Below are 18,814 nucleotides of genomic sequence, written 5' to 3'. Positions count from 1 at the left end.
TGTTATTTCTGTAGTTTCTCCATGTTCTTTTACTCAGTTGTTTCGCTACCTTACATTCCTGGTTGAACCATGGGTTTTTCTGTTTTTCGTTTTTCTCCTTTTGGACGGGGATAAACCTGTCTGCAGCTTCCTGGCACTTTTGGGTGACAATATCCATCATGACCTGCACATTCTTGTCTCTAAGTTCTGTTTCCCATGGTATTCCCATTAGGAAGTTCCTCATCTCGTCATATTTTCCTCTTCGGTAATTCAGTCTTTTCCCCTCCACTCCCATCCTTGGATAGGTTATCCCTACCTCCACCAAGTACTCAAAGGTCAGTACACTGTGGTCACTCATTCCTATGGGGGCTTCAACTTTGACTTCCCTTATTTCTGACTCATTTAGGGTGAATATTAAGTCGAGTCTAGCTGGTTCATCATTGCCTCTCATTCTTGTGGGTTCCTTGACATGCTGGCTCAGAAAATTCCTTGTTGCCACTTCCAAGAGTTTAGCTCGCCACGTATCTGCACCACCATGTGGGTCCCCATTCTCCCAGTCTATCTTTCCATGGTTGAAATCACCCATGATTAAGAGTCTTGAGCCATTCCTGCAGGCAACTGAAGCTGCTCTCTCTATTATATTAATAGTTGCCATGTTGTTCCTATCAAACTCCTGTCTAGGTCTTCTGTCATTTAGGGGAGGGTTGTAAATGACTGTCACTATTATCTTAGGTCCACCCATTGTTATAGTTCCTGTTATGTAATCTCTGAATCCGTCACAGCCCGGAATTTCCATCTCATCAAAACTCCAGTCCTTCCTTATCAGCAGGGCCACTCCTCCACCTCCTCTCCCTTCCCTCTCTTTCCTTACTATATAGTAGTCCTTTGGAAACACAGCATCTGTTATGACTCCTGACAATTTTGTTTCTGTTAGTCCTATTACATCAGGGTTTTCTTCTTGCACCCTTTCTGCCAGTTCACTTGCTTTATTGGTAATCCCATCAATGTTTGAGTACATTACCTTGAAGCTCACTTTCTTATATCCAATTTCACCCACACTCCCTACAAGTGTAGGAGGTTGTTCTATGGTCCTTGCTACTTGGGTAGGCTCCTCCTCCTGTGAGGTAGTTGCCAGGGGTTCAGGGGGAGGTGGGGTGGGGGGTGGAGGGCTTAGGTCTTCCTCAGGCCTGCTTGGGTCAGGAAGAAGTCCTGGGGGTGAGGGAGCAGGGATTGCTTGGGGAGAGGGCACGCCCTCCTGCGGTGTAGTTGACAGGGGTTTGGAGGGAGGTGGAGTGGGGGATAGAGGGCTTTGGTCTTGCTCAGGCCTGCTTGGGGCAGGGAGAAGACCAGGGGTTGGGAAAGCAGGGGCTACTTGGGGTAAGGGGAGGGGGAGGATTTGGGTTTCATGATGGGCATTATGCAGGGGCAAGGAAGGGTTTGTGCTGGGGGGTAGAGAGGGCCCTATTGGGTGGTGGACTGGGGTGTTGCATTCCCCCCTGGGGTTCCTGGGTTGCTGGATTGGGGTTCCCCACTCCCCTCTGGGATTGCTGGGTTGGAGGCTGAGGTTCCCTGGCTCTCTTCCCTCTCCTTGCGCCTTTTCCTTGCATCTGCTGCCCTTACTATCTCGTCTCTGGTCATGTCCCTCTGAACATATACCTCTTTGTAGTTCCTTGCATGCCTCAGTTTGTTCTTCCTTACTAGAATGTCCTCTTTGATGTCCTCGCTCTTGAATACTACCTTGATCAATCTTTTTTTGTCTCTGTTGTACTGGCCAATCCGGAAAAACTGTTCTATGTCTCGTTCAGCCCCTTCCATTCCTATCTCCTTTAATATCCCTGCCACTGCAGCTTTGTCTTTAGTCCTCGTTTCCTCCCTTGTGGAGCCCTCTTGTTCCTTCACACCTACCACTACTACAGCTCTTTTCCTTTCCATTAGCTGGCTTGTGCATCTAGCTGCCTCCTGTGAGGTTACTGCTTTCATTACAACATCCTTGACTGTGGACATTGCTCCTGGGCTCTTGAGCATTTCAGCAAAGGTTGGGCCAATTGTAGGGGTCCCTGCCATAGCTACATCTCCTGGCACCTGGGGGTTGGTCCCCTGGGCCAGAGTCTGAGGAGGGCCTGTTTTTAGGCTTTTTATCTCCTCTTGTGCTGCACTTAGTTCTATCTGCAGCTTACATATAGTTTCCCTCAGGTCCTTCAATTCCCCACTGACTTCCTTCCATGCCTTAGCAATCATCTCCATGAATGACTCGTCCAGTCCCTCTCCTCCAGCTTCATTCTGTTGTCTTACCATCCCGCTTGACCTGTGTGTGTGTGTGTGTGTGTGTGTGTGTGTCTGTGTGTGTGTCTGTATGTGCGTGTGTGTGTGTGTGCGTGTGTGTGTGTCCGTGTGTGTCTTTGTGTGCGTGCGTGTGCGTGTGTGCGTGTGCGTGTGCGTGTGTGTGCGTGTGCGTGTGCGTGTGTGCGCGTGTGCGTGTGCGTGTGTGTGTGTGTGTGTGTGTGTGTGTGTTGGGTGCGGGGGTGTTTGTGTATAGGGGGAGGGGTAGGGGGGTGTCTTGGGGCAGTGTAAGGCGTGGGAAGGTGTGGGGTGAGATGGTGAGCGGTCACCAGGGTATCATGTGTCAAGCCCCACCCAAGTACCACCCAAGTGAGCCACGGAGTTGTATATTTGAGATATTGAGACCTACTTTAAATTAGGTATTTTAAGTCACTCTGTACACCTTATTGATGACCTAGAGAGGGGTACCTACCGTCAGCTCACCCCGAGCAAGCACGCCTAGGTGAGTTTGAAGAGATGTCCTTATGACGGGGTTGGTCGCTTGCCCTCTCCTCTCTCTGGTATCAATGTTGTCTCCACGTGCTACTGTTGTCTCCACGTGCTCCTGGTAACATTCGTTCCTATCTTCCTCACTGGTCGTCAGCCACTATGTGCACTTAGCATACGATCCTAAACGGTGCACACACTTCGGGGGATCAATCACTAAGTATGCTACAAACCGCTTCACAACACATTACTCAGCAAAACAAAACTGTCTGCCCTCTTCAAAGCTGTAGGTCTAGTTTGAGAAGTCCAGGCTGAATTAATTAACTTAAGGTATGCAGCGTCTCTCTTGGCCGAGGTATCTAATTATATTATAGGTTGTCTCCAGGGGGGATGTATCTATGGAGAATTTCTTGTCCCGATTGAGCTCATCCAGTGTGAAAGGGGGTATTAGTATCAGACTTCTGCACATGCTGTACGGATTCTGTGCCACCTTTCGTCCTGTAATTCTGTCTGCACTGCTAGTTCATCTGGTGGAAGCTGGTTACTGGCGGCTCTTTCTGCAAATTTGGTTGCTAGTACCAAATGGTGAAGATGCGAACAAGTTTGAATGGTCCCCAAGCATATATGCAATCGAAAACTCCACACCCCAGAAGTGACTCCAACCTATGCAACCAGAGGCATAAGGGCACTATGCAACTGGCGAACACAGTACCTTAACCACTCGACCATCCATGACCGTACCAAAGATGATGGTAGCCTTGGCTTTTTAGCCCACCGTCGCGACAGCACTTGGTGGTGAACTTGGGCATAGTTATTTCATCATATCACCTCATTCTCGTGGGGCCACGTGAGCAACATAATGTGATGATTTGATGAAATAACTATGCCCAAGTTCACCACAAAGTGGTGAAGATTTGTTTAGTTGACCAGATCGAATTTGTGTGTTGGGAAGACTTCATATTTTTTGTATTTTGATGTTCAGTAATCGCACAAAGCTACATATTGTATCACACAACTATCAGAATAGTGATGAGGAAGAGGGGTAAGGGGGAATTCATATATTTGTCTATTCTCAGGCTTGTAACTCCACAAAAAGGTTTTGCTGTTTAAAATTTATGCACTTTATTAAATTAACTGACTGTTGTTTAGTTCGACAGTAATAGTTTGAGTATCCTCGTCCAGGTAGGGAATCCAAGGCAGAGTTCAGGTGGGGGGGAGGGGGAGGCATAGAGCATAGACTACTTGACTAAAGATAAAAATTATTTAATTTATTCGCGAAAGAAAAACTTTTCTCCATTCCGTTTTAATTTTTGCTAGTTTTAAATGTATCATGTGAACAATTACAAATCTGAACATATTTTAAAACTAGAATTGCGTTCTATATCATTGCTTTTATTTAAATTCTGACAGATTGACTCTTTGAAATAAATAAGTGTGGATGACAAACTATAAATTTCTCCTCTGCTGTGAATATACTTACATTTAAGGATGTAATCATCATACGAGCTTCAATGATCAATCATGCCAATGTCATCCTCAAACTTTAAAATTTTCTTAAAAAAAATCATCACTTGATGAGGATTGGCCGTCCGGACGGTCACGTTCTCATGGCCGTCCCGACGGTCACGTTCTCATGGCCGTCCCGACGGTCACGTTCTCATGGCCGTCCCGACGGTCACGTTCTCATGGCCGTCCCGACGGTCACGTTCTCATGGCCGTCCCGACGGTCACGTTCTCATGGCCGTCCCGACGGTCACGTTCTCATGGCCGTCCCGACGGTCACGTTCTCATGGCCGTCCCGACGGTCACGTTCTCATGGCCGTCCCGACGGTCACGTTCTCATGGCCGTCCCGACGGTCACGTTCTCATGGCCGTCCCGACGGTCACGTTCTCATGGCCGTCCCGACGGTCACGTTCTCATGGCCGTCCCGACGGTCACGTTCTCATGGCCGTCCCGACGGTCACGTTCTCATGGCCGTCCCGACGGTCACGTTCTCATGGCCGTCCCGACGGTCACGTTCTCATGGCCGTCCCGACGGTCACGTTCTCATGGCCGTCCCGACGGTCACGTTCTCATGGCCGTCCCGACGGTCACGTTCTCATGGCCCCACACGCACGATGCCGTTCACGTGAGAACTATTCGCCATAAATTTGCAAGTTGGGCTGTTTTATTCGAATCAGAACTGAATATATTGATTTGTTTAATGTGTGTTTAGGCCTCGTGAGATTTTATCTCACGAGGCCTAAGAAAATAGTTACTCAATCATCGCGGTGACGTCACAGGTATGACAGTAATATTAAACGTATGATTCATGTTTTAATGTGAATAATCCTCAAAATACCTAAATTTAAGTATTAATTCGTAGTCTTAAAAGTTAAAAATCCTCATGGCGGTATGTTATTAAGTGTGTTTTAAGTAGTTAATTGTTAAAATTATGAAATATTTCCCATTGTAAGTGTAAAATGGTCATTATAAATTAATATTATATTATAATATTATATATATTAATATTATATATATATATATATATATATATATATATATATATATATATATATATAAAGATGTGTGTTTATAAAAATACTGAATAGACAAATTTAGTTTTAGTAATGGTCATCGAACTAACAGTTCTCACTACTTTAAAAGCAAATAAATAGTATTTGTAATAATTACTTATTTGTTATAATTACAAGTGAATATGGGAATACAGGGTAATGGTATCCAAGCAATGCAGGGTATTATTCAAGTGGCTGTTTGATATTGACATGTTTGTAGATACGATAGCATTCTTCGGGTTATACATTTTGAAGTTCACTCTTGGGATACTGATATCGGTTCCGTCGGGTGTCTGTGCAGAGTTCATCAGATTAATTACAATTGCTTAATGTTGCGATTGAATGCTGGGTCTTTTAAAATAGGCAAGTTCGGTAGCGTCTACCCAGGGTCGCTTAAATAGGGTGACGTGGGGGTTAAAATTATAGTCCTGCAAGCGAAGACTTCGGGTGTCCAGGAGGGCAACTATCTCCTTCCTCAGATCAAACAGCTTCGGCGTCTTTTGAATCTTTACATAGATGACCGTTGTATCGAAACTTCCCAAGTAATTATCAAAAGAAGGCACCAAACCGGGAAGGCTATGTAGCACCATGAAATGTGTAGAATAATCAGAGGGCGCTAAATATGACCAAGGATGCCAATACGAGAACAAAAACGCATAAGGCGAACGATATCAAAGGTATCCGAGTCACCAAGAATTCTATTGAGGGACAGGTGACCGCGAGGGGCGGTCGGAAAGCAAGACACACGCTCGTTCTTGAAGTCAGGACATTAAAGAAGGACATGCACGACCGTAAGAGGGACAACGCAACTAGGACAATAAAGAGCAGGGCGGCACTCCAAGTGACCATGGGTTAAGCGAGTATGGCCAATACGCAACCTCGCCAGAGCCGTTTCCCATCACCGGTTACGGTGGTAGGAGGACGGCCACGAGGAAACACAACACTTAAGAGTACGTAGTTTGTTACCAGTAACAGACGACCAAGAAGCCTGCCAACGGGTAACGACAGAGGAATGGATAACCGGGTAAAAGTCGGAATATGGAATATCTTTGAGATGGGACGAGCGGACAGCTTCCTTGGCGGCAGCATCCGCACGCTCATTTAAAGATACACCAATATGGCTGGGAACCCAACAGAACTCGACCAACTTAAATTTACTGTGAACAAGAAATAGCCAATGCTGGATCTCGACAACTACTGGATGAACCGGATTAAAGTACCCGAGAGCCATGAGGACACTTGGTGTCAACAACTACAAAGGAAGACTGACAACGAGAAAGCAGGAGACGAAGAGCATAGAGAATAGCATAAAGCTCCGCTGTAAAGATGCTAGTCTCCGGAGGTAAGCGACACATATAAGTGCGATCAGGAAAAAAGAGTAGCCAACACCGTCAGCAGACTTAGACCCATCGGTGAAGACAGAAACGGAGCGGGAGTGAGAAGAAAAGTGCTCAAGGAAAAGGCATTTTAGAACCGTTGGAGGGGTAAAAGCTTTAGTGATGTGGGTCAAGGATGTACAAACCGCAGAAGAGGGACTCTCCACGGGGGCAAAGAAGGAACAACACGAGGAGAAACATTAGAAATACGAACGGAAAGAGAATCCTGTAAGCGAGATAACCGGACAGAAAAAGGGAGGTGGTGAAGAGGAACAGGAACCGCAGGAGGGGTAAAAGTTAAAGCACGACAGAGGCGAGAGGATATATGTTGTAAGGACTGCGCAAGATAGCGAAGACAGTAGCGATCACGGCGGTCCTGGAGAGACAGGAAGCCAGTGTCAACATGCAAGCTAAGGACGGGAGTCGAACGAAAGGCACCAGAACTGAGGTGCAACCCAGTATGGTGCAAAGCATCAAGATGGCGAAAGGTAGGAGGAGAAGCAGACGAGTAAGCAGGGCAACCATAATCGAGCTTAGACAGGACGAGAGAGGAATGTAAAGCAAGGAAAGAGTGCCTATCTGCCCCCCCCCCCCCAAGAAATATGGGACAATACCCGAAGGAGGGTAAGTCCCTTAGAGCACTCAACATGGAGGTAAGAGATATGGGGAGACCAAGACAAACGAGTGTCAAGGAATAACCCCAAAAGCTTCACGGAATCTTTGTACTCGAGGGGATGACCATAAAGTGACAAAAGAGGGACGAAGAACGACCCGTTTCAGAGTAAAAGTCATAGCACAAGTCTTAGAAGTAGAGAACTTGAAGCCATGATTGGTGGCCCAAGACGACACGGCATCAATTGCAAGTTGAAGCCGGCGCTGAAGGAGAGGCGAATCATCACCCTGACAGCGAAGGGTAAGATCATCGACATAGAGAGCGGAGAAGACACCTGAAGGAAGAGAGGAAAGAAGACCATTGAGGGCAACCAGAAAGAGTAGTGCTCAGAACACTATCCTGGGGCACACCTTCGTATTGCTGAAAAGAGGCAGAGAGAGCGGTACCAAGTCGCACCCGAAAGGAACGACGAGAAAGGAAGCTGCGCAGAACGAGAGGGAGATGACCACGAAGGCCAAAAGAATGAAGTTGAGATAGAATATGATATTGCCAAGTGGTGTCGTAAGCCTTTTCCAGGTCAAAAAGGACGGCAACAACGGAGGTCTTCGCAGCAAAAGCAGTACGAATATAGACCTCCAAGTTCACCAGGACATCTGTCGTGCTGCGGCACTTGCGGAAACCAAATTGAGAAGGGGAGAGGTGGTGATGGTGGTCCAAGAACCACATCAGACGAACGTTAACCATACGTTCAGAGTTTGCGCACACAACTTGTGAGGTCAATAGGGCGAAAGTCCTTAGGGGAAGTACCCAGAGACCCCGGTTTGTGAATAGGGAGGACAACGGCATCAAGCCAGTCCTCGGGGACTGACGGACTCCCTGATCCGGTTATACAGACTCGGTAAATACCGAGACGTGCACGGAGGGAGATGGCGAAGCATCTCATAATGAATACCATCGGAGCCCGCTGCCGTAGAACCGCAGAGGGCCAGGGCAGAACGAAGTTCAGAGAGAGAGAGAGAGAGAAAGGGATCATTATAGGGAAGCCGAAGACGGGTGCAGAAATCTAAAGGACGAGACTCGAGGACAGGTTTACGAAGAAGGAAAGATTGGGGAAGATGAAGACCAGAGCTAACAGAAGAAAAGTGGGAACCCAGTTCGGAAGCGACCTGCAACGGGTCCGCCACAAGAGTACTATGGAGGTGAAGGACCGGTGAACTTGCCCGTTATCTTGCGGATACACTTGCAGATCTGTGGCAGAGGAGTTTCGGACGTAATTGTGGAGACACAAGATGCCCAACATTCACGCTTAGCTGTACGGATGGCCCTACGGGCCACCGCATTCGCTTTCTGAAAGAAAAGAAAAGAAAAGAATCGGCCGTCTGCCGACGGCGGTGCCTATTCCAGGCTGCACGCTTACAGCGGACAGCCCGAGCACAGTTCGCATTCCACCAGGGAACGCACTTCCGTGGACCCGGAGAGGAAGAGCGAGGAATAGAGCGGAGGGTAGCGTCGAAGACAGTGTCATGAAAAAGGAGATGATCACGAGGGAGAGGCAGAAGGGAGAGGAGAGAGCAGCACTGAGGGTAAATAGGTTCCAGTCCGCCTTAGCAAACTGCCACCTAGGGAAGGAGAGGGAAGGGCGAAAAGAGAAAAAGGAAACAAGGATGGGGAAATGGTCACTGCCATGGAGGTCATCAAGAACCTGCCACGTGAAATCTAAGTAAAGAGGAGAAGAGCAGAGAGAAAGATCAAGACAGGAAAGGGTGCGAGTCCGAGAGTCCAAATGAGTGGGCTCACCAGAATTCAGAAGAGACAGGGAAGAGGATAAACGGCTCAAGAAGGCGACCTCGGGCATTCGTCAGAACATCACCCCAAAGAGAATGACAACTGAAATCACCCAGCAGGAGCACAGGCTCCGGCAAGGAGTCCAGGTGGTGTTTCAAATCAGGAAGAGAAAGCGGGACACTCGGGGGGGAGATAAATGGAACAAACTGTGTACCATTTCCCCACAAAAATAAGAGCAGCAGAACAATGGAGAGGCGAAGGAAAAAGTAAGGGGACAAAGGGAACATCAGCGCGAATCAAGAGAGCAGAAGAATTAGGAGCCCCAGCAATGGCTGGGGGGGTGGGGGGGAGAGAGGAATAGCCACGAAAACGACCAGGACGAGCACCAAGCATCGGCTCCTGGAGACAGACACAAAGGGGCGAAACCCGAAAAATCAGAAGTTGGAGTTCGAGGATATTGGTGTAATAACCTCGAACGTTCCATTGAAGAATAGACATCGACGAGAAGAGAAAGAACAACAGAGAACAAGGAATAAACAAAGGCGAAAGAGCAACATAGCACGTTAAAGAATATCAGGGTCGGGATCAGGGGTCAGCAAAGTCAGGGTTAGGGGGCATGGGTAAAATGAGCAAAGACGAAGGGAAGGAAGCGGGAGAACAGACCAGAGGTGGGCGGGCGGGGTCTGGAGGAGGATCAGGAAGAGGAAGAGGAGACAATGGAGAGCAGCAGGAAGAGGGGGAGTAGAAAGAGGGGAGCGCACCTCAGCGAGGGCAGCAACCGAGAGAGAAGCAGGGGCCAAAGAAACTTCCATAGCAGGAACAGGAGGCGCAACCACTGAAATGGGAGGGGAAGGAACAAGAGCCAGTAGTAGTGGCCAAGGAAGAAAGCGAAGCCTTCTTACCTGCCGGGGAGGAGGAAGGAGAGGAGCCAGGCTTACGCTTCTGACGTAAAGAGACTAGTGTCCCAGCATCTACGTACCGGGCAATGGATTCCAGCTTCTCAACAGAAGCTGAACGAGAGCACACACGACGGCCGTTAGGAGAGCGATGGACATCCGCCTGCACCGCCAGGCGGCGGGGAGAGTCAATAGATGGAGGAGAAGGATGGGAAGGAGGATCGGAGGAAGACGAGGAAGATGACACAGGAGACATGACAGACTGGGTAGAAAGAAGGGGAACCCCAGACAGAGGACCAGGAGGGGGACCCTTCGGGACAGAACTCAAAGGAACAGAGGAGGGGGCAGTGGGCGTATCAGGGTCCAAGGCCCAGAAACGGTTGAGAGTCTGAGGAAGGTGGGAAGGACGAGGAGAGGAAGAGCGCAACACGCGAGCATAAGAGACGTTAGCATAAGGAGGGAGCCGGCGAACCTGGCGCCTCGCCTCGGAAAAAGATAAACGCTCCCGGTGCTTCAAGTTGAGGACGGCTGCCTCAAGCTTGTAATGGATACAGGCACGGGAGAAGGTAGGATGGGCCTCACCGCAGTTGAGGCAGCGAGCTTGGGGAGAAGTACACTCCGACTTGGTGACCTTCACCTCCACACAAAGGACAGAGAGAGACAGTCCCAGAGCAGCAGAGGGCACCATGCCCAAACCTCCAGCACTTGTTACAAAGCCGAGGATAAGGAATATACTCCTGGACAGAGCACCTGGCACCAGCAAGAATGACTGATGGTAGGACCCTGCCATCCTCTAAGGTGATCTTCACAACTCGAAGGGGTTGACGGCGACGACCACGAGGGGGACGAGTAAGAGTCTACCTGGAGGACAGAATGTCCGTGGGCATAAAGGATATGCCGAATGTCATCGTGGCAGTCCTGCAGATTCCGAACACTGGTTGCAAAATGGGGTGGGAAGAGAATAGTGCCAACACTGGCATTCAACCGAGTATTCTTTGAGATCCTAACAGGGATCTCGCCAAGGCAGGATAAGGCAGCCAAGCGGGAAGCTGCATCCTGCATCCTGAGGAGCAGCAACGACACATGTACCGAGACGAGTGGGGTTGAAAGTAACAGACGCATCCACGGAATCAACGAGATGCCGATGGAGGGAGAAATCGTCAGGAGGCGCAGAATCAAGAGGGAGATGATCAAAGTATTTGGCCAACGAAGCAGGACCAAATAAGGCCTGATACGCATCAGTACGGGAAGGAAACGAGCAAGTGTGGCCGTGGCGCTGACGGCGTTGAGAACCCCCAGAGAGAGGGGGGTCAAAAGGCGCAGTAGTCACAACGAGAGACTTGGCCGCACCAGGGTACGAAGTGGTCACCACTGGGGGCTTGATGCTCGACCCAACCACAGGAGGGAGGGGAGCTGGGGGAAGAATTCAGGACGGTCAGAGGAGGAGCAAGGTCGGGGCCTAATGCAGCGGGGGCTACAGAGCCCGGTCTTCCAATACAGGCCAACTCGGGGGGGGGGGGGCTTGGTCGCCCACCCCACGAGCCTGAGAGGGTACAACAGAAACATTCAACGACATGTAGATGAAGAGAGAAATTTATCTACGAATGTGCCCCCACACCCACCATGGAGCCACAATTAAAGGTAGGACACACAGCAGGAAGTTATTGCCGATCATGCCAGGGCCCCCCAGGGGTGCGTCGTGAGTATACGCCCCACAAACGCCACCTTAAGAACCGTCAGTCCGTCAAGGTCGGGTTCAGCGATGAAAGGGGGATTGACAATAAAAGATTCCCCTCGCTCGAGACGTCGGTTACTACAGTTTTACGGGTGCAAGAGTATGCCTCCTCAAGCACCTGGGCATCAAAATAGTAGTAGTCCAAATGAATAACCAATACAAGCAAAAGGTCGGCAGGAAAAGACAAGCAGATAGAAGAGGGGGGAGAAAAACAAAACAAAAGGAAAAGCGATCCGGCACAATTAGAGAAGACAGCAGCAGGAGTGCAAGGCCACAAAAGTACAGAGGACTGTCCCATGGAGCATCACTCCAGCAGCCGTCCACTAAGCCCCTCTCACGGTGCCAACGGGCCAGATGGGGAGGGGGGCAAAACTTCCCAAGCCGCCGGAGACTAACCGTAGATTCTTCCGTTTATTTCTGAGGAAATAGGGAGCACGTTGTTAATATGGGTACAGTGCATATAGATACAGTGCATGAATAATAAGTAAATATATAACAAAAATCATTTAAATAATGATAAAGCTTAAATTACATTCATTAGGCAGGCGAAGAATGAATTAATATGAACAAATCCGCAAGGGCCGTGATAATGGTTCGAACCTACGTCCGGGATGATCCCAGACGCGCCTTATTCTACTGCGCCACGACATGGTAAAAAAAATGCAACCTTGAGTGCAATTGCCTTCACAAGGCTCACGCAGTTTCTCCGGGAGAAGGCGCGTCTGGGGTCATCCCGGACGTAGGTTCGAACCCTTATCACGGCCCTTGTGGATTTGTAAAATCGATGCATCACGCTATTGTGATTTGTGTGTGTAATGAGATAATACTGGTTAGGTAACATGATTGATATTGTGTGGAACTAATTACTGCCTAACATATTAGCAGTACTCGCCTAATTGAACTCTTATAATTGTGCTTGCAGGGGTTGAGCTCTGCCTCTTTGGTCCCGCCTCTTAACAGTCAATCAACTGATATATAGATTCCTGAGCCTACTTGACTGTCATATCTACATTTGAAACTGTGTATGGAGTCAGCCTCCACCACATAAATTCCTACTGCATTCCATTTACTAACTACTGACACTGAAAAAGTTTTCTAATGTCTCTGTGGCTCATTTGGGTACTCGGCTTCCACCTATGTCCCCTAGTGCGTGTGCCACCCGTGTTAAATAATCCGTTCTTGTCCACCTTGTCAATAGAGTGGGGAGAGAACTACCAAAGCCCACCAAAAGTGACACGCAATGTGGGAAATCATTCCTATTTGCAAACATAAGACTTGAAACCAAAATAAAAAAATAGTTAAGTTCATAAATGGCTTCCTAATAGAATCGAACTCTATTTGGTGCATTTACAGAAACCCCCACAAAAGACCACATGGATAGTGAAATCTGGATTCCGAATTATAATCTATATAGGTGTGACAGTAATAAGGTCAAGTAGAGGAGTAGGTCTGTATATTAGAGGAGCTGGCATGCACAGAGCTCCTGAACTCTTCCAATGAGGTGGTAGAGGTACTTGGAATCAAGGTGGAAAATATGAATCTACTTATTATTTTAATATACAAACCGCCAGATGCAACAGTTGAGGAATTCGCTGAACAGATCCACAAAATAGAGAATATCCTTGATAACCTAGCAAACCCAGTACCAGATATCATCTTCCTTGGAGACTTCAATCTACCCAGTTTAAAATGGAGAATAGTAAACAATAACATTACAGCAGGAAGTCAACCTGGAAATAACCAACCACAGATCAGAGAACTACTGAGATTGTGACAAATTCTCGCTCAGTCAGCAGATTACAGAACCAACTAGAAACGAAAGCACGCCTGACCTGATATTCACGAACAGTGAGGAGGTAATCAGACACATTACTGTCTCAGACACTACGTACTCGGACCACAAGCTCATTGAAGTGCAAACTAACATTAATAACGGTAGTAGGCCCAAGAGAAACAAGCGAGAACGGCTATTCAATAAATTCAATTTTAATAATAAGAGGATAGACTGCGAGAAAATAAACAGGGAACTTAAAAACATTCAATGGGAAAATGTTCTAAGAAATAAAAATCCTACACAGGGAATAGAAAAACTGACTTCTGAAGCATATGAAGTCTGTCTGAAACATGTTCCGTTGAGGAAAGCCAGAAAGAGGTCCAATGTAGAAAGAGAACGCAGACGACATTACAAAAGGAGGAAGAAATTAACGGAAATGCTTAAGCAGACACGACTCTCCATACAAAGAAGAAATAATTTAAACAGGGAGATTGAAGAAATCGAACAGACTGAAGAAAGGCAACTAGAACAGAAAGCAATTCAAGAAGTAAAGCAAAACTCAAAATATTTCTTCACATTTACTAAATCCAAAGCGAAAACCACTGCCAGTATTGGACCTATTCGTATTAGTGAACGTTCATACACTGAGGATGACAAAGAAATTAGTGAAATCCTAAAAAAAGCTGTATGAAGACATGTTTACCACTCGGATACTCAGCATGAAAGTGGAAGATTCGGACAATTTCTTTATGAATGATACTCAAACACCTGTAAATATAACTGATATCAACACGAGCGTGGTAGATTTTGAAAGAGAAATTGACAATATGCCCATGCAGTCAGCCCTGGGTCCAGACTCATGGAATTCAATATTTATAAAGAAATGCAAAGTGCCAGTAGCACAGGCACTCAGTATAGTGTGGAGGAAGAGCTTGGACACGGGAGATACCAGATGCGCTTAAAGCAGCAGACATTGCCCCTCTACACAAGGGTGGTAGCAAAGCATTGGCAAAGAATTATAGACCAGTTGCACTAACGTCCCACATAATAAGTGTTTGAGTGATCAGGAGTCAGGTCACTAGATTCACGGAAACCAATGACCTCCACAATCCAGCCCAACATGGATTTAGAGCAGGAAGATCATGCCTCTCACAGCTACTTGACCACTATGACAAAATCACTGAGGCATTAGAGGAAAAACATAATGCAGATGTCGTGTACACAGATTTTGCTAAGGCATTCGACAAATGTGACCATGGAGTGATTGCACACAAAATGAGGTCAATGGGTATAACTGGTAAAGTAGGATGCTGGGTACTCAATTTCAGGTCGAACAGAACACAGAGTAACAGTCAATCGAGTAAAGTAGTCCGAGCGCAGTTAAAAGCTCTGTACCTCAGGGTACAGTCCTTGCACCACTGCTGTTCCTTATTCTCATATCATATATAGACAAAACCACAAGTCACAACTTCGTGTCATCCTTTGCAGATGACACAAAAATCAGCATGAAAATTATCTCTGCTGAAGACATTAATAAACTCCAAACAGATATTAACAGTTTTCGATTGGGCAGCAGAAAATAACATGTTTAACTGTGATAAATTCCAGGTACTCAGATACGGCAAATATGAGGATCTTAAACACAATACAGGGTACAAAACACAATCGAATCTGCCCATAGAAGGAAAACAGAATGTCAAGGATTTGGGAATAATGATGTCCGACGACGTAACGTTTAGGGAGCATAACCAAGTTAGTATTGCGTCAGGCAGAAAAATGATAGGATGGATTACGAGAACCTTAAAGTTCAGAGATCCCATCACAATGGTTGTACTCTTCAAATCACTTGTGTTGTCTTGTCTTGAGTACTGCTCAGTACTCGCTTCCCCCTTCAGAGCAGGAGAGATTGCTGAAATTGAGGGAATACAGAGAACATATACGGCACTCATAGACGAGATAAAGCACCTAAATTATTGGGATCGTCTCAAAGCTCTCTAAATGTACTTACTAAAAAGGAGACGAGAGATATACCAAATAATATACACATGGAAAATACTGGAAGGACAGGTCCCAAATCTGCACAGTAAAATAACAACGTACTGGAGTGAACATGGAAGAAAATGCAGAATAGAACCAGTGAAGAGCAGAGGTGCCATGGGCGCACAGAACACTGTATGAACATCAGAGGTCCACGGTTGTTCAACGTCCTACCAGAGAGCATCAGAAATATTATAGGAACAACCGTGGACATCTTCAAGAGGAAACGAGATTGTTTTCTTCAAGGAGTGCCGGACCAACCGGGCTGTGGTGGGTATGTGGGCCTGCGGGCCACTCCAAGCAACAGCCTGGTGGACCAAACTCTCACAAGTCAAGTCTGGCCCCGGGCCGGGCTTGGGGAGTAGAAGAACTCCCAGAACCCCATCAACCAGGTCACAGAACTCAATTAAACCTGTTAGGCATGATTTGCCATCTCTGAACCCATGCTGATGTCGTGTTACCAAGTTCCCCCACTCCAGATATTCCACTAGCTTTTTTTGCTCAATCTTCTCCATCTTACATGGAATAAGTTAGTAACACTGGCCTGTAGTTAAGGGCCTCCTACCTATCACCCCTTCCTGTATATTGGGACTACATCGGCCGTCTTCCTAATTTTTGGCAGTTCGCGTTACCATTTATATGCTTTTCACCATGGAGATTGGCAGGCAAAGAGCTTCTGCTCCTTCCTTTAGAATACATGGGGAAATTCCATCCAGGCCTATAACATTTGTCACATCCAAATCTAGCAGATACTTCCTCACCTCCCCACTGGTAATCACAAACTCCTCTAGTGGTATCTGGTTTGATATTCCCTCTCTTATCTCTGGGACTTCTCCTTGCTCTGAGGTGAAGACCTCCTGGAATTTCGTATTGAGTTCCTCGCACACTTCCTTGTCGTCTGAAGGGAATCTTTGTCCCTATCCTCAGTTTCATTACCTGTTCCTTAAGTTGTTTTCCTCCTGGTGTGGCTATTTAGCAGTTTGGGTCGAGTCTTTGCCTTGCTCGCTATGTCATTTCATATTGTGCCTCTACCTCGTCTCACCCTCACGTATTCATTCCTGGCACTCTGGTAACTTTCTCTGCTCTCAAGTGTCTTGTTGTTTCCATAGTTTCTCCACGCTTTTTTAATCAGTTGCTTTGCTAGCTTACAACTCTGATTAAACCATGGGTTTCTCATCTGCATTTCATTTTTTTTTCTTTATGGACTGGGACGAACTTGTCTGTTGCCTCCTTACACTTCTGTGTGATGTAGTCCATCATGTCTTGAACCGTCTTTCCTCTGAGCTCTGTTTCCCAAGCTATTTCAGTTAAGAATTTTCTCATCTCATAGTCTCCCTTCCAGAATACCGGCCTCTTGCTATCTGGTCCCTTCCTTCAGTACTGTTACGGCCACTATGGGATGCAATCAGGTTCTTTGCTTGAGGAACCAAAGTACTAGTATCCGACCCCAAATCGGTAGTGGCTTTCAAGGAGTAGGCTTGGTAATGCAAGTAAAAAAAACAAAGCAGTTGAAAGGAATACGACACTTCATCCTTTATCAATATATTCACATTATCACTTTCCCCATCACCTAAAATTAAATTCATAAACGAAGTATTACTACACTGATATATACACATGTCGCTCTCAAAGGACACTAAGCGCTCCTCGATGCTCATGCAATGCAGCCTTGTCAGCTTCTGTTTCCTAAACACAGTACCGTCCTCAACCAGTACTGGGAAACAGTCTACCCTAGCCATGGGCCAGCCTATACACAGTCTCACTAGGTGCTTCTTGTGAACGCCCACAATCACACTCCAGCCTGGTGCTGGCAGATAACATCAGCCTCGCGCTGCTGGGCCTCTACACGAACAAATACAAGGGTAGCAAACCCCTGGCAGGAGCTTCTTGCAACGAGCTAGTTAGTCCTCCATATCACCTTACTGTCAGTCGTTTCTTCCTCTAGCCAGTCCCGGGATACGCCAAATTGTTACTGCCACTTCACAGGCAGACAGCAGATACTACTCAGTTCCTTTTCGGCGGCGGCTCACTGCTCACGTAAAGCAGAATGGAGTAGAGAGATAACAGGCTTCCCTGGGTTGACTGACTGTTTTCGTACCACAGCAACCCTACGTCGCCTCTCTGGATACAGATATGTCATCAGTAAACTGGCGGTACATTGTGAAACTAGGACATGCCACTTACGGACTCTGACATTAACATACAACTCATATCACGATAGATGGCGCTGATTTCCAGGCGCCGCCTCACCAGAGGTCAGCTACGACGACTCTTCGGGATGACAAAGGCAGGAATCTAGGGTCTCTTTTAGGTATCATACTGCCACCACCAGGTGGCGTCGTCCATTTTGTGCAGGTTTCGGGAGCAGACTCACAGATGGCATTGACGTTGCTGCTCCATACACCGACGATGGAGTCGGGTTCGTAACAAGTACATTAACCCTTCTTCGACCAGATACTCAAACAGTACACTGTGATCACTCATACCCACGGTGGCTTCAAGAGCGATTTCCATATGTCTGAATCATTCAGAGTGAATACTAGGTCGAGTCTTGCTGGTCATTGCCTCTCATTCTCGTGGGACCCTTGACATGCTGACTTGAAAAGTTTCTAGTCGCCACCTTCAACAGTTCTGCTCTCCATGTTTCCTCACCTCCATGTGGTTCCTTGTTTTCCCAGTCTAACCTTCCATGATTAAAGTCCACCATTATGAGCAGATGGGATCTATTTCTACAGGCAGCAGTGGCTACTCTCTCAATGATAGTGTTAACTGCCATGTTGTTTGTCATACTCTTGCCTGGGTCTTCTTTCATTTGGTGGTGGGTTATATATCACTGCTACTACTACTATTGGTCCTCCCATCATCATGGTACCTGTGATGAAGTCTCTGAACCCGTCACAGCCTGGAATAAGTCTCCTCAAAACTCCATTCCTTTCTCATCAGTAGAGCCACTCTGCCTCCTTCCCTCTTTCCTTATAACAGTGTAGTCCTGGGGAAACACTGCATTCGTTATGATTCCGGAGAGTTGTTTCTGAGAGTCCAATTACATCTGGGTTTAATTCTTGTGTTCCTTCCCAAGTTCACTAGCTTTGTTTGTAATCTCATCTATGTTTGAGTACATGACCTTGAAGTCGACTCTTCTGTCCATTCTCAGTTTGTTGATTCCACTGGAGTTAAAGGGGCAAGAGATGCCTGGGATGGGAGGGCCTAGAAATGATGACCTGGGGGATCTGGGGTGTGAGGGGGGCTGTGAGGAACTGGTACAGGAGGGCTAGGGGGGTGGGTCTGACATGGTAT

Source organism: Procambarus clarkii, chromosome 15 (assembly GCF_040958095.1).
Source record: "Procambarus clarkii isolate CNS0578487 chromosome 15, FALCON_Pclarkii_2.0, whole genome shotgun sequence".
In the NCBI taxonomy this organism is placed as follows: domain Eukaryota; kingdom Metazoa; phylum Arthropoda; class Malacostraca; order Decapoda; family Cambaridae; genus Procambarus; species Procambarus clarkii.
This window is presented reverse-complemented; position numbering follows the sequence as displayed.